A 12,056-nucleotide genomic window follows, 5' to 3' on the forward strand; every position below is an offset into this window, starting at 1 on the left:
CACATTCTTCAGAGCTGCTCATCTCAGGTTTGATGTTTCCAGCATGACGAAGTCCAACCTTTGACCCCAGAGAAGCAGTGCCCAGGGCCGTAGGCAAGTAAGGCCGATGAACACACTCACTTTGTCAGGGTGTGAATTCAGGTTCCAAAAATGAGTAATTTGCATGAGGCTTGTGGTCAGTGGGACAAAGTCCCTGATGAGAGAGGAGGACATAGACCTGGCCAAGGTGGGTCTGACCATCATGTGCCTCAGAGAGCACAGAACTCAAAGCGAAATGTGCTAGTGGAGTGTAGACAGTCTGAAAAGAGAGAATTTCATCCTTTTTTTTTTTTTTTAACTTAAGACAGAATTTTATTCTGTTATGGTTTTCCTTAGTTTGAAGCGATCTTTATGGTACGTGAAATACCTGCTTGAGAGTCTATCCTGTGTTTACTTTTTTTTTTTTTTGACATTCCTCATGGATCGCTTATATCACTGACATTTATTTTTTCATATATTTCAACATTTTTATATTCAATAGAAGATGTATGTTTTTTCACAAGTATTCCACATCGATCTTGCCATGCTATTGCACTTTCATGGAGTTTGAAACTGAATGCATTCAGGGACTTCCCTGGTGGTCCAGTGGTTAAGACTCTGTGCTTCCACTGCAGGGGGCATGGGTTTGATACCTGGTGGGGGAACTAAGATCCAGCATGCTGCACAACCAAAAAAAAAAAAAAAAAAAAAATTGAATGTGTCCATGGGACTCATTTTTGGGCAATGAAATGTGTGTCACTCTTGGTCACCCAAGAGAGACTTGGGTCCCTTCTAGATTGACATTTTGAGAAAACAGCATGTGCTTCACCACACTCTCTTTTCCATATTGAGGATGGAGTAGAGTGGTGCCTCCTGCCCACCTTCAAACAACATGTGGCAGAACCAAAAAGCACGTCTTCATTGCGTCACTGCAGCGTAACTGATAAACTTGAAAATTCTTTTCTTTTCTTCTTTTTTTCTCAGTTATACATATACATGTATGTATTCTTTTCAGATTCTTTTCCCATTTAGGTTATTACAGAGTATTGAGCAGAGTTCCCTGTGCTATACTGTAGGTCCTTATTGGTTATCTATTTTAAATATAGTAATGTATACATGCCAATCCCAAACTTCCAATCCCAGTTATTTTTTTATTTCTCTAAAACTTATTCAAAGTTATTCACCTCACTGTTAATAAGATGTACAGTTAATGCTCTGTGCCAGTATTATTAGGCCTGCTCATTGCCGGCAATGGACTTTGACAAAACCCATTTCCTGACACCCCAAAATTAAATTACTCTTTTCAAAACATACCAAACTCGCAATACTTGCAAAAGTATTACATGCATTTAAACTCTAAAGTAGTTCTGTGTAGAGAATATCACTATAGTTTTGAGTGTATATGTGGGTGCTGGTAATTTTGTATTTTCTTTGGGAGTGGAAAAGGAAAACAATTCAAGCTGAAAAAACTATTCTTAAATATTCATTTTTATAAGTTTTATTAAAGAATTTTGTTACACCATTGGGAAAAGAACTCCCAGTGCTTTTTTAAAGAATATGAATGGGAGAGGAAAAAAACAAAGCCAGTAATTGTACAGTAAAGAAATCAAGCAATACCTTGATGAGATGATCAAAATTAGCATCTTCAATAGAAGACAGATGGACAACATGTGGCTCCAGATGTGATACCCTGAGAGGAACATAACATCACCTACACAGTACTCAGACCAAGAATGAATAACCTCAATCCCAATACAAGAAAACTGGATAAACACAAAATGAGAAATACTCCATTTTTTAAAAGGGAAGAGAAATAACTTTCACACCAACGAAATTAAAAACTTTTGTGTTTCAAAGGACACCATCAAGAAAGTGAAAAGGCAGCCCATAGAATGGGGAAAAAATTTGCAAATCATATATCTGATGAGAGACTTATAGCTAGAATATATTAAAACTCTTACAACCCAATAATAGATAACTCAGTTTAGAAGTGAGAAAATGATCTGAATAGATATTTTTCTAAAGAAGATAAACAAATGGCCAATAAGCACATGCTCAACATCTTTAGTCATCAGGGAAATGCAAATCAAAACCACAATGAGACATCATTTTACACCCACCCATTATAGGATGGCTATAATCAAAGGGACAAGTGTAGGTGACGATGCGGAGACGTTGGAAGCCTCATACATTGCTGGTAGGGATGTAAAATGGTGCAGCCACTCTGGAAAACAGTTTGTTAGTTCTTCAACAGTTTAAACATAGAATTACCATGTAACCCAGCAGTTCCACTCCAAGAGAAATGAAAACGTAAGTCCATACAAAAACACATACACAAAAGTGCACAGCAGCATTAGTCACGATAGCCAAAAGGTGGAAACAACTTAAATGTCCATCATTTGTTGAAAGGATAAACGAAATGTGAGAAATCCATAAAATGGAGTAATATTTGACATAAAAAAAATGAAATACTGATGCATGCTATAACATAGATGAACCTTGAAAACATGCTAAGTGAAAGCAGCCAGTCACAAAAGAAAATATATTGTACAATTCTAGTTATATGAAATGTAACAAATCCATAGAGACAGAACCTGTAGATGACAGCTTGCCTAGGGCTGGAGAGTTTAGGAGGAAATGGGGAATGACTGCCCAAAAGAAATGGGTACATAGTTTCTTTTGGGATGATCAATATGTTCTAAAATTGATTGTAGTGATGGTTGCCCAGCTCTGTGAATATATTAAAAAACATTGAATTCTACACTTTAAGCGGTAAATTGTATGGTATATGAATTATGTCTCAGTGAAACAGTTATTTAAAAATTAGAAATGGAAAAGAAGAAGTTACGACAGACACCACAGAAATAAAAGCATCCTAAGAGACTACTGCAAGCAACTCTATGCCAATAAAATGGACAACCTGGAAGAAATGGACAAATTCTTAGAAAGTTAAAACCTTCCAAGACTGAACCAGGAAGAAATACAAAATATGAACAGACCAATCACAAGTAACGAAGTTGAAACTGTGATTAAAGATCTTCCAACAAACAAAAGCCCAGGACCAGATGGCTTCGCGGTGAATTCTATCAAACATTTAGAGAAGAGCTAACACCCATTGTTCTCAAACTCTTCCAAAAAATTGCAGAGGAAGGAACACTCCCAAACTCATTCTATGAGGCCATCATCACCCTGATACCAAAACCAGACAAAGATACTACAAAAAAAGAAAATTACAGACCAATATCACTGATGAATATAGATGCAAAAATCCTCAACAGAATACTAGCAAACAGCATCCAGCAACACATTAAAAGGATCATACACCATGATCAAGTGGGATTTATCCCAGGGATGCAAGGATTCTTCAATATATGCCAATCAACCAATGTGATAAACCATATTAAGAAATTGAAGAATAAAAACCATATGATCAAAAAACAAAAACCATATGATCATCTCAATAGATGCAGAAAATTCTTTTGACAAAATCCAACACCCATTTATGATAAAAACTCTCCAGAAAGTAGGCATAGAGGGAACCTACCTCAACATAATAAAGGCCATATACGACAAACCCACAGCAAACATCATTCTCAGTGGTGAAAAACTGAAAGCATTTCCTCTAAGATCAGGAGCAAGACAAGGATGTCCACTCTTGCCACTATTATTCGACATAGTTTTGGAAGTCCTAGCTATGGCAATCAGAGAAGAAAAAGAAATAAAAGGAATACAAATTGGAAAAGAAGAAGTAAAACTGTCACTGTTTGCAGATGACATGATACTATACATAGAGAATCCTAAATGTGCCACCAGAAAACTACTAGAGCTAATCAATGAATTTGGTAAAGTTGCAGGATACAAAATTAATGCACAGAATTCTCTTGCATTCCTATACACTAATGATGAAAAATTTGAGAGAGAAATTAAGGAAACATGCCCATTTACCATTGCAATAAAAAGAATAAAATACCTAGGAATAAATCTACCTAGGGAGAAAAAAGACCTATATGTAGAAAACTAGAAGACACTGATGAAAGAAATTAAAGATGATACAAACAGATGGAGAGATATACCATGTTCTTGGATTGGAAGAATCAATATTGTGAAAATGACTATACTACCCAAAGCAATCTACAGATTCAATGCAATCCCTATCAAATTACCAATGGCATTTTCTACAGAACTAGAACAAAAAATCTTAAAATTTGTATGGAGACACAAAAGACCCTGAATAGCCAAAGCAGTCTTGAGAAAGAGAAACGGAGCTGGAGGAATCAGACTCCCTGACTTCAGACTATACTACAAAGCTACAGTAATCAAGACAATATGGTACTGGCACAAAAACAGAAATATAGATCAATGGAACAGGATAGAAAGCCCAGAGATAAACCCACATACCTATGGTCAACTAATCTATGACAAAGGAGGCAAGGATATACAATGGAGAAAAGACAGCCTCTTCAATAGGTGGTGCTGGGAAAACTGGACAGCTGCATGTAAAAGAATGAAATTAGAACACTTCCTAACACCATACACAAAAATAAACTCAAAATGGATTAGAGACCTAAATGTAAGACTGGACACTATAAAACTCTTAGAGGAAAACATAGGAAGAACACTCTTTGACATAAATCACAGCAAGATTTTTTTTTTCTTAGTGTAGAACATTTATTTATTTATTCCATGAAATACTTAAAGTTTTGGTCAGTGGGAAATAAAGCAAGATCTTTTTTTTTTTTTGCGGTACGTGGGCCTCTCACTGTTGTGGCCTCTCCCGTTGCAGAGCACAGGCTCCGGACACGCAGGCCCAGTGGCCATGGCTCACGGGCCTAGCTGCTCCGCGGCATGTGGGATCTTCCCAGACTGGGGCACGAACCCGTGTCCCCTGCATCGGCAGGCGAACTCTCAACCACTGCACTACCAAGGAAGCCCACAAGATCTTTTTTGATCCACCTCCTAGAGTAATGGAAATAAAAACAAAAATAAACAAATGGGACCTAATGAAACTTAAAAGCCTTTGCAAAGCAAAGGAAACTACAAACAAGATGAAAAGACAACCCTCAGAATGGGAGAAAATATTTGCAAACGAATCAACGGACAAAGAATTAATCTCCAAAATATATAAACAACTCATGCAGCGCAATATTAAAAAAACAAACAACCCAATCAAAAAATGGGCAGAAGACCTAAATAGATATTTCTCCAAAGAGGACATACAGATGGCCAAGAAGCACTTGAAAAGCTGCTCAACATCACTAGTTATTAGAGAAATGCAAATCAAAACTACAATGAGGTATCACCTCACACCAGTCAGAATGGGCATCATCAGAAAATCTACAAACAGTAAATGCTGGAGAGGGTGTGGAGCAAAGGGAACCCTCTTTCACTGTTGGTGGGAATGTAAACTGATAAAGCCACTATGGAGAACAGTATGGAGCTTCCTTAAAAATCTAAAGATAGAATTACCATATGATCCAGCAATCCCACTACTGGGCGTATACCCAGAGAAAACCACAATTCAAAAAGACGTTTGCACCCCAATGTTCATTGCAGCACTATTTACAATAGCCAGGACATGGAAGCAACCTAAATGCCCATCGACAGACGAGTGGATAAAGAAGATGTGGTACACATATACAATGGAATATTACTCAGCCATAAAAAGGAGTGAAATTGGGTAATTTGTAGAGATGTGGATGGATCTAGAGACTGTCATACAGTGTGAAGTAAGAGAAAAACAAATATCGTACATTAACACATATATGTGGAACCTAGAAAAATGGTACAGATGAACCAGTTTGCAGGGCAGAAATAGAGACACAGATGTAGAGAACAAACATACGGACACCAAGGGGGGAAAGTGGCGGGTTGAGGGTGTGTGTGTGATGAATTAGGTGATTGGGACTGACATATATACACTAATATGTATAAAATGGCTAACTAATAAGAACCTGCTGTATAAAAAAATAAATTAAATAAAATTCAAAAAAAAAGATTCAAAAAAGATGGCTGACTATAAAAATAAATAAATAAAGAATAGCATCTCTTTTTTGAAGCGACCCTAAGTAACAGAATTATTGGTACCCAGAATGTCATCCCCCCATATCCTAAAAGATGGAATTCTAGAATGAAATTGCTCATATTTATTAAAAAAAACAGTTATTTAATAAAAAGATGGAGTGCTGTATTCTTCAAAAATGTCAGTGTCATAAAAGACAAAGCAAACTGTGGAGAGGTTCCAGATTAAACGAGGCTAAAGAGACATGACAGGGGACTTCCCTGGTGGCACAGTGGTTAAGAATCCACCCGTCAATGCAGGGGACACGGGTTCGATCCCTGGTCCAGGAAGATCCCACATGCCGTGGAGCAACTAAGCCTGTGCACCACAGCTACTGAGCCTGCGCTCTAGAGCCCGCGAACCTCAGCTATTGAGCCCGCGCACACAACTACTGAAGCCCAAGCGCCTAGAACCCGTGCTCCGCAACAAGAGAAGCCACCGCAATGAGAAGCCGACTCACGGCCATGAAGAGTAGCCCCCGCTCGCCGCAACTAGAGAAAGCCTGCGCGCAGCAACAAAGACCCAACACAGCCAAAAATAAATAATTAAAATAATCTATAAAAAAAAAGAAAAAGAAAGAGACATGACAAATACAACCCCTGACCCTAGCCTGGATCCTGTACTAGAGGAATATGTCATGAAGAACATTATTAGGTCAATTGACAAAACTGAAACACGAACAATAATAAATAAAAGTATTGTATCAATGAAAATTTATGAGGTTTATATCTGCAGTGTTATATACGAGAAAAATTCCTATTCCCAGGAAATATATAATGAAATCTTAGTGGTAAATGGTCATAATGTATGTAGCTTATCCTCAAATAGTTTAGAAAAAGTGTTTTGCTTGGGTGTGTTTGTTGTGTGTTTGTGTTGAGGGAAAGCAAATGATATAGCCAATGCAGTAAAATGTTAATGATCTGGTTAAAGAATATACAGGTGTTCTTTGTATTGCTTTTATTTTTGCAAACTTTGGTAAGTTTGAAATTGTTTCCAAATAAAACCTTTAAAAATAATCACAAGGACTTATCTCCCCAGGCAGTACAGAGCTGTGTGAATATAGGTCAGTGAATGCTGTGTGAGTGTGAGTGTGTGTGGTGTGTAGATGTCTGCACGCCCAAGCACAGAGCCCTTGGCCTCTCTGCTGCCATTGCCCACAAGCCAGAGCTTGCCCAGTGAGGGCCACTGACCTGTCACTGTCACAGGCAAGCCACATGCTTAGTTCTTTTGGGGGAAGGCAGTGGAGGCCTCCGTGCTCCTGAGGTAGACAGAGGTAACCAGGTGCTCTGAGCTGCCCTGCAAGCCCTCTTACCTCTGGCTGGGTGTGACGAAAAGGGATTTGGAGCCAGCCTGTCAAGCCAAGGCTGTGCCGCATTCTCAGAAGTTTGCCATCTTCACAGGTCTGTTTCCAGACGGTAGAGCTCTCCCCTGGCCTCTGTTCTCGCCCTTTCTCCAGGTTCTCTACCTATGTTGGACAGAGGAAGGAAAGAGGAACAGGGCTCATATTTATCGAGGGCTCACTTTGTGCCAGGCCCTTTGCTTTACATATTATCCTATTTAAACCACACAGAGCCTGGCCAGATGGATAAACTGAGGCTCAGAGAGCTGCAGAAACTTGGCCATGGTCCCACAGCAAGCAAGGAGCAGAGCCGGGATTCAGTGCCAAGCCTCTTTCCACCAGACATTCTCACTTGAGATACTGAGATTTCCCCCCCACACTTTTCTGTCCTCTTTTGCTATCTTATTTGAGATTACATCCTGTTCTCATGCCAGGAAATGAAACAAAATCACTGCTGACAGGAATGGATCCAAAAGACCCAGCCAACTTTGGAAAACACCAGCGGGGCTGCCATCAGTCTTGTTTTATGAGGCTATGGTGACACTGGCAATTACCCTGAAGGAAGAAGACAGAAGTAACGCTTGTCTTTGCGTTAACCTGCCAAAGTCGACCGTCTTCAGGGCTGGGTGTCAACTTGGGGGCAACGTGTAGCCAGAGATCCTGGTAGACATACAACACCTGCAGGGGACAGCTGTTTGAAGAATCTTCCTGCCAGAGGGATTTGGAGTGGTACTAAGGGCACCAGAGGAAGAAGGGGACTCTGCAACTACAAGGATGGAGATGGTGAGTGAAGGGTGAGCCGGGCAGTGGCCATTACTTCCAGTGTGTGCCCAAGGGCAAAGTCAGAGCAAAATATGCATGGGTAGCAAGGGCAGGGGGATGAAAGTTCCTTGACTATTTCCTCTTTCTCCTCTGATCTTCTCATCTACTTTTCTGGACTCTCACCCCCAGCACTCATCCTGTAGACCATTCTCAAAGGTCTCCCTGTTACCTGAAGACCCAAAAGAGAGTTTCTAGGTGAACAGATTATAAGCCTGGAGCTGCTGACAGCCATCACACTAGAAGAGCCGGCCTACAGTGGCATCAGCTCAGAGTTGAAAGACAGTGTTAATGTTGTTTGAGCCCCTGGATTCAGCCATGCCTGAAACCCCTGCACTTTTAAATTAAGGGGACAGTTTTCCTTTTCTTAAAAAAAATTGAGGTATAGTTGATTTACAATATTGTGTTAGTTTCAGGAGGAAAAAGTTTTCATTTTTGCTTAGGAAATTTTCAACTGGGTTTCCTGTGACTTATAATAAGAACAACATGAATAAAATCCTAACTGAAGCAGCATCAGCTTATCTAGCATAATTTTCCAGGACATACCCTCTATAACAGCCAAGGCAGGATGTTAGGATTTTAGAACAGAATTTAAAACAGAATTTAAAGCAGAATTTACTTCACATGGTAAATTCAGAATCCAGAGACACCACAGAGAGGAAGAGAGGAGGCCAGCTGCTACCCCAGGAGGCCTTGGTTCCAAGGAGGGGGTGAGATGCTCAGGTCTGTAGGGAGGCTTGGAGGAAGCATAGGCCAGGGCCCATTCTGAGGCTCAGCAATCCTGAGACTGTCCCAGGTAATTACGGTAGCTACCTTCTGCTGAGCCCTTACTACATGCCACAATGTGCTATGTGTATTATTATTTCATTTAATCTTCACAGCAGCCCTGAGAGGTAGATACATTACTAGCATCATTTTCTAGATGAGGAGCTAAAACTCAGAGTGGCGAAGTAACTTAGTAACTTACTAGTTGCATAGCTAGTAAGTAGAAGAGCAGGGATTCAAACCTAGTGTATCAAACTCCAAAACCTGTGCTTTTAACAACTATATTATAGTTTTTTCTAGATGGGTCAGTGGGGCAGGGGAGGTTGGCTATATGGAGAATTAATAATGACCTTTCCTTGGTATAGCCTTCCAGAGTTTACAAAGCCCAATTTTATAAGCAATCTTGCTGCATCCATTTTACAGATGTGGAAACTGAGGCTTAGAGGTAGGAAGTGACTTGCTCAAAGTCATTTGGTCAAACGGGATAAACTGCCCAGAGGTCTGCAGTCTGCAGAAACTCACAGGGTGTTTACAGGGAGTGGGGTTGGCCTCATACCTTGCCCCATGCTTAAGAGCAGTGATGGTATCAGTCTGGCTGAGGAAGATCTCTGAGAGATGAGGGGACCAGTAGGTGTTGTGGCCATAGATCCAATTGCAGAACACAAATCCCACTATAGCAAAGAGCTCTGCATTCACAAAAAGACTCTCAGCTCCAGCCAAGGCTCTATTTATTTTCCCATAACACTTGATATGGACAAATTCCAGTTCAATCAGAGACATTCAGCTCCTGGTTTTCTGGGTAGGGGTGTCGGGGGAATCTCGCTATGAAAGGAGCCCCTTTCTTCTGTCGGGCCATCCCCAACAAAAAGGCTGCAAGACTGAGCTGAGCTGCCTGCGGATGGGGAGTTGGAATCTGCCTGCCTGGCTTCCTCTCAGAGGAAAGTAGCTGTCCTGGCCGGAGCCCCAGGGGCCCTCACTTTTGGACCTGTCCTGATGTTTTGCTGAGCTCAGAGGCACCTATCCTAGAGAGACAAGGCAAGGCTGTCTTTTACCATTCCCTGGGCGACTCAGGCCTGGAGGAGTGACTAGGCAGGGATCCAGGCGACAGGACAGAAGGGCCCAGGGCAGCCACTGTTGTTCACTGCTGGAAGTGTGCCAGGGAACTGGAAGGTGAGCTGCAATCCCACCCCCCCGCTTTGCCCCCCTCCAGGTGGCTGCGCGCTCAATGTGTGCTGGGGGACAAGGAATCCCTGGGGCTTCCTTGAAGCCAGGTGAGCAGCCTTCTGACCTTCTGGATTTATCTCCCCACAGGAATATGTGAGCTCTGAATCTAGGACAAGTGCTGAAGGCAGGAACTGAGGGAAAGAAGCAAGGTCAAACCCAGCCCTACTAGGTCTGGGAAGTCCAGCACAGGTTCTGGGGGCAGACATTCTGAGGTTAAAATCCCAGCTCTACCTCTTGCTTTCCTCAGATAAGACCTTAACTTCTTGCTGTACTTATACTAGTATTTACTGAGTGCCTTCTGTGAGCTAGGGATTCAATGGTAAGCAAAAAATGGACTCATTTGCCTTCTTGGAGCTTACAGTTAATTAAGGAAATAAATATTAACCAAACAACCAATAACGCCCCCACCACTACCACCAAAAAAAGTGGAACGTCCAGGAGAGATGCGTAGTTTATAATTAGGAAGAACTCACTCCCTCTGGGAGGTTAGAGGCTTTCCTAAAGACATGACAGTGGAATTGAGGTCTGTTTACTACACAGGTTTGGAGGGGACATTCCACACAGAGGGAACAGGATATTCAAAGGTCAGCCATTTGGAGGGAGAATGGCTTCTCCAAGGAACTGGAGGAAAGAAAGCTCATGAGGCTGAAGTACAGAGTGGAGATGCAGGTGTGGGGCAGACCATGCAAGAATATGGGTCTTTTGAGAGCAATAGGAAGACTTTTGTGGTGCTCTAAGCAGGGAGGTGAGATGATCACATTTGTAGTTTGAAAAGATTATTCTGGCAGCAGGGAACAATGGATTGGAAGGGAACCAAGGCACATTCAGGAGACCAGTTAGGAGGTCTCAGACATTTGCCTGTAAAATGGGAATAATGATACTATCTCATAAGTTATTGCCATGATTCAATGAGACTGCATTTTAAGTATTTATTCTGGTGTCTGGTGCATGGTAAAGGCTCAGTAAATGTCGTTATTCTTACTTTTGTTGGTTCTCTTCAGGGAGCAGATCTTTCTATTTCATGCCTGCTCCTGTGAAATGGGGTGGGAGAGTGCAGTGGTGGTAGTTTCTAGGGTGGAAAACGTGGTTTGTACTAAGTCACAACGTCGAGGCCAGGACCCAGGATGCCTGAAGGCCCGATTGGAATGGCTTGAGAGTATGACAGATTCACAAAGAAAACCGGGTTCCAGTTACTCCCGGAGTCATGCTGGAGAGAGCCCGAGTGTTGGCTGAGAAAAACGTGCTTTTCTGCCGGGTGTTCCGAAGAGCAGGTGTAGGGCTCGCACTCGTGTGCAGTCGTGCGGAGGCGGGGACCCCCGCCACTCCTCAGCCCCAGGGTGACCCGCAGGCATCCACCAAGCTCTGCTTCCCTGGCTCGGATGTGAGGGTCCTGGGCCCGCGGGCAGAGGGAGCAGGGAGGAGGGAGGGTCCCCGGAAGGCAGATTCCGGCCGGCCCGCAGGGGCTGCCCCCTCCCCAATCACGTGGGCCTGGTGGGTGGGGACCGATCTGAAGTTGGAGAAATCCCTAGCAATCCAACTTCGGAGCGCGCCGCCGGTCCTCCGGAGCCGGGGCTTTGGGCGCTAGGGCTCCAGGAGGGGCGCGAAGGTGGGAACTCGTGAAGCCGAGCAGCGGCGCAGGCGGCAGGACTCGGGGCATGGCCCGGCTGTCGGTGATCCCGGGGTCGGCCACGGCGTGGACAGGTGAGCGGGGACCAGGAGGTGGCGGCGGCTGCCGTGGGAGAGGCCGCTCCTGCGTTGGCCTCCCCACACTTCATCTCGGTCCAGGGGATGCGGGGCACCCACAACGCGAGGGACCAGTTGGGTAAAGCTGCC

The sequence above is a fragment of the Aethalodelphis obliquidens genome, unplaced genomic scaffold (genome assembly GCF_003676395.1).
Source record: "Aethalodelphis obliquidens isolate GAN/ISIS:26980383/991018 unplaced genomic scaffold, ASM367639v1 scaffold14, whole genome shotgun sequence".
NCBI classification, from domain to species: domain Eukaryota; kingdom Metazoa; phylum Chordata; class Mammalia; order Artiodactyla; family Delphinidae; genus Aethalodelphis; species Aethalodelphis obliquidens.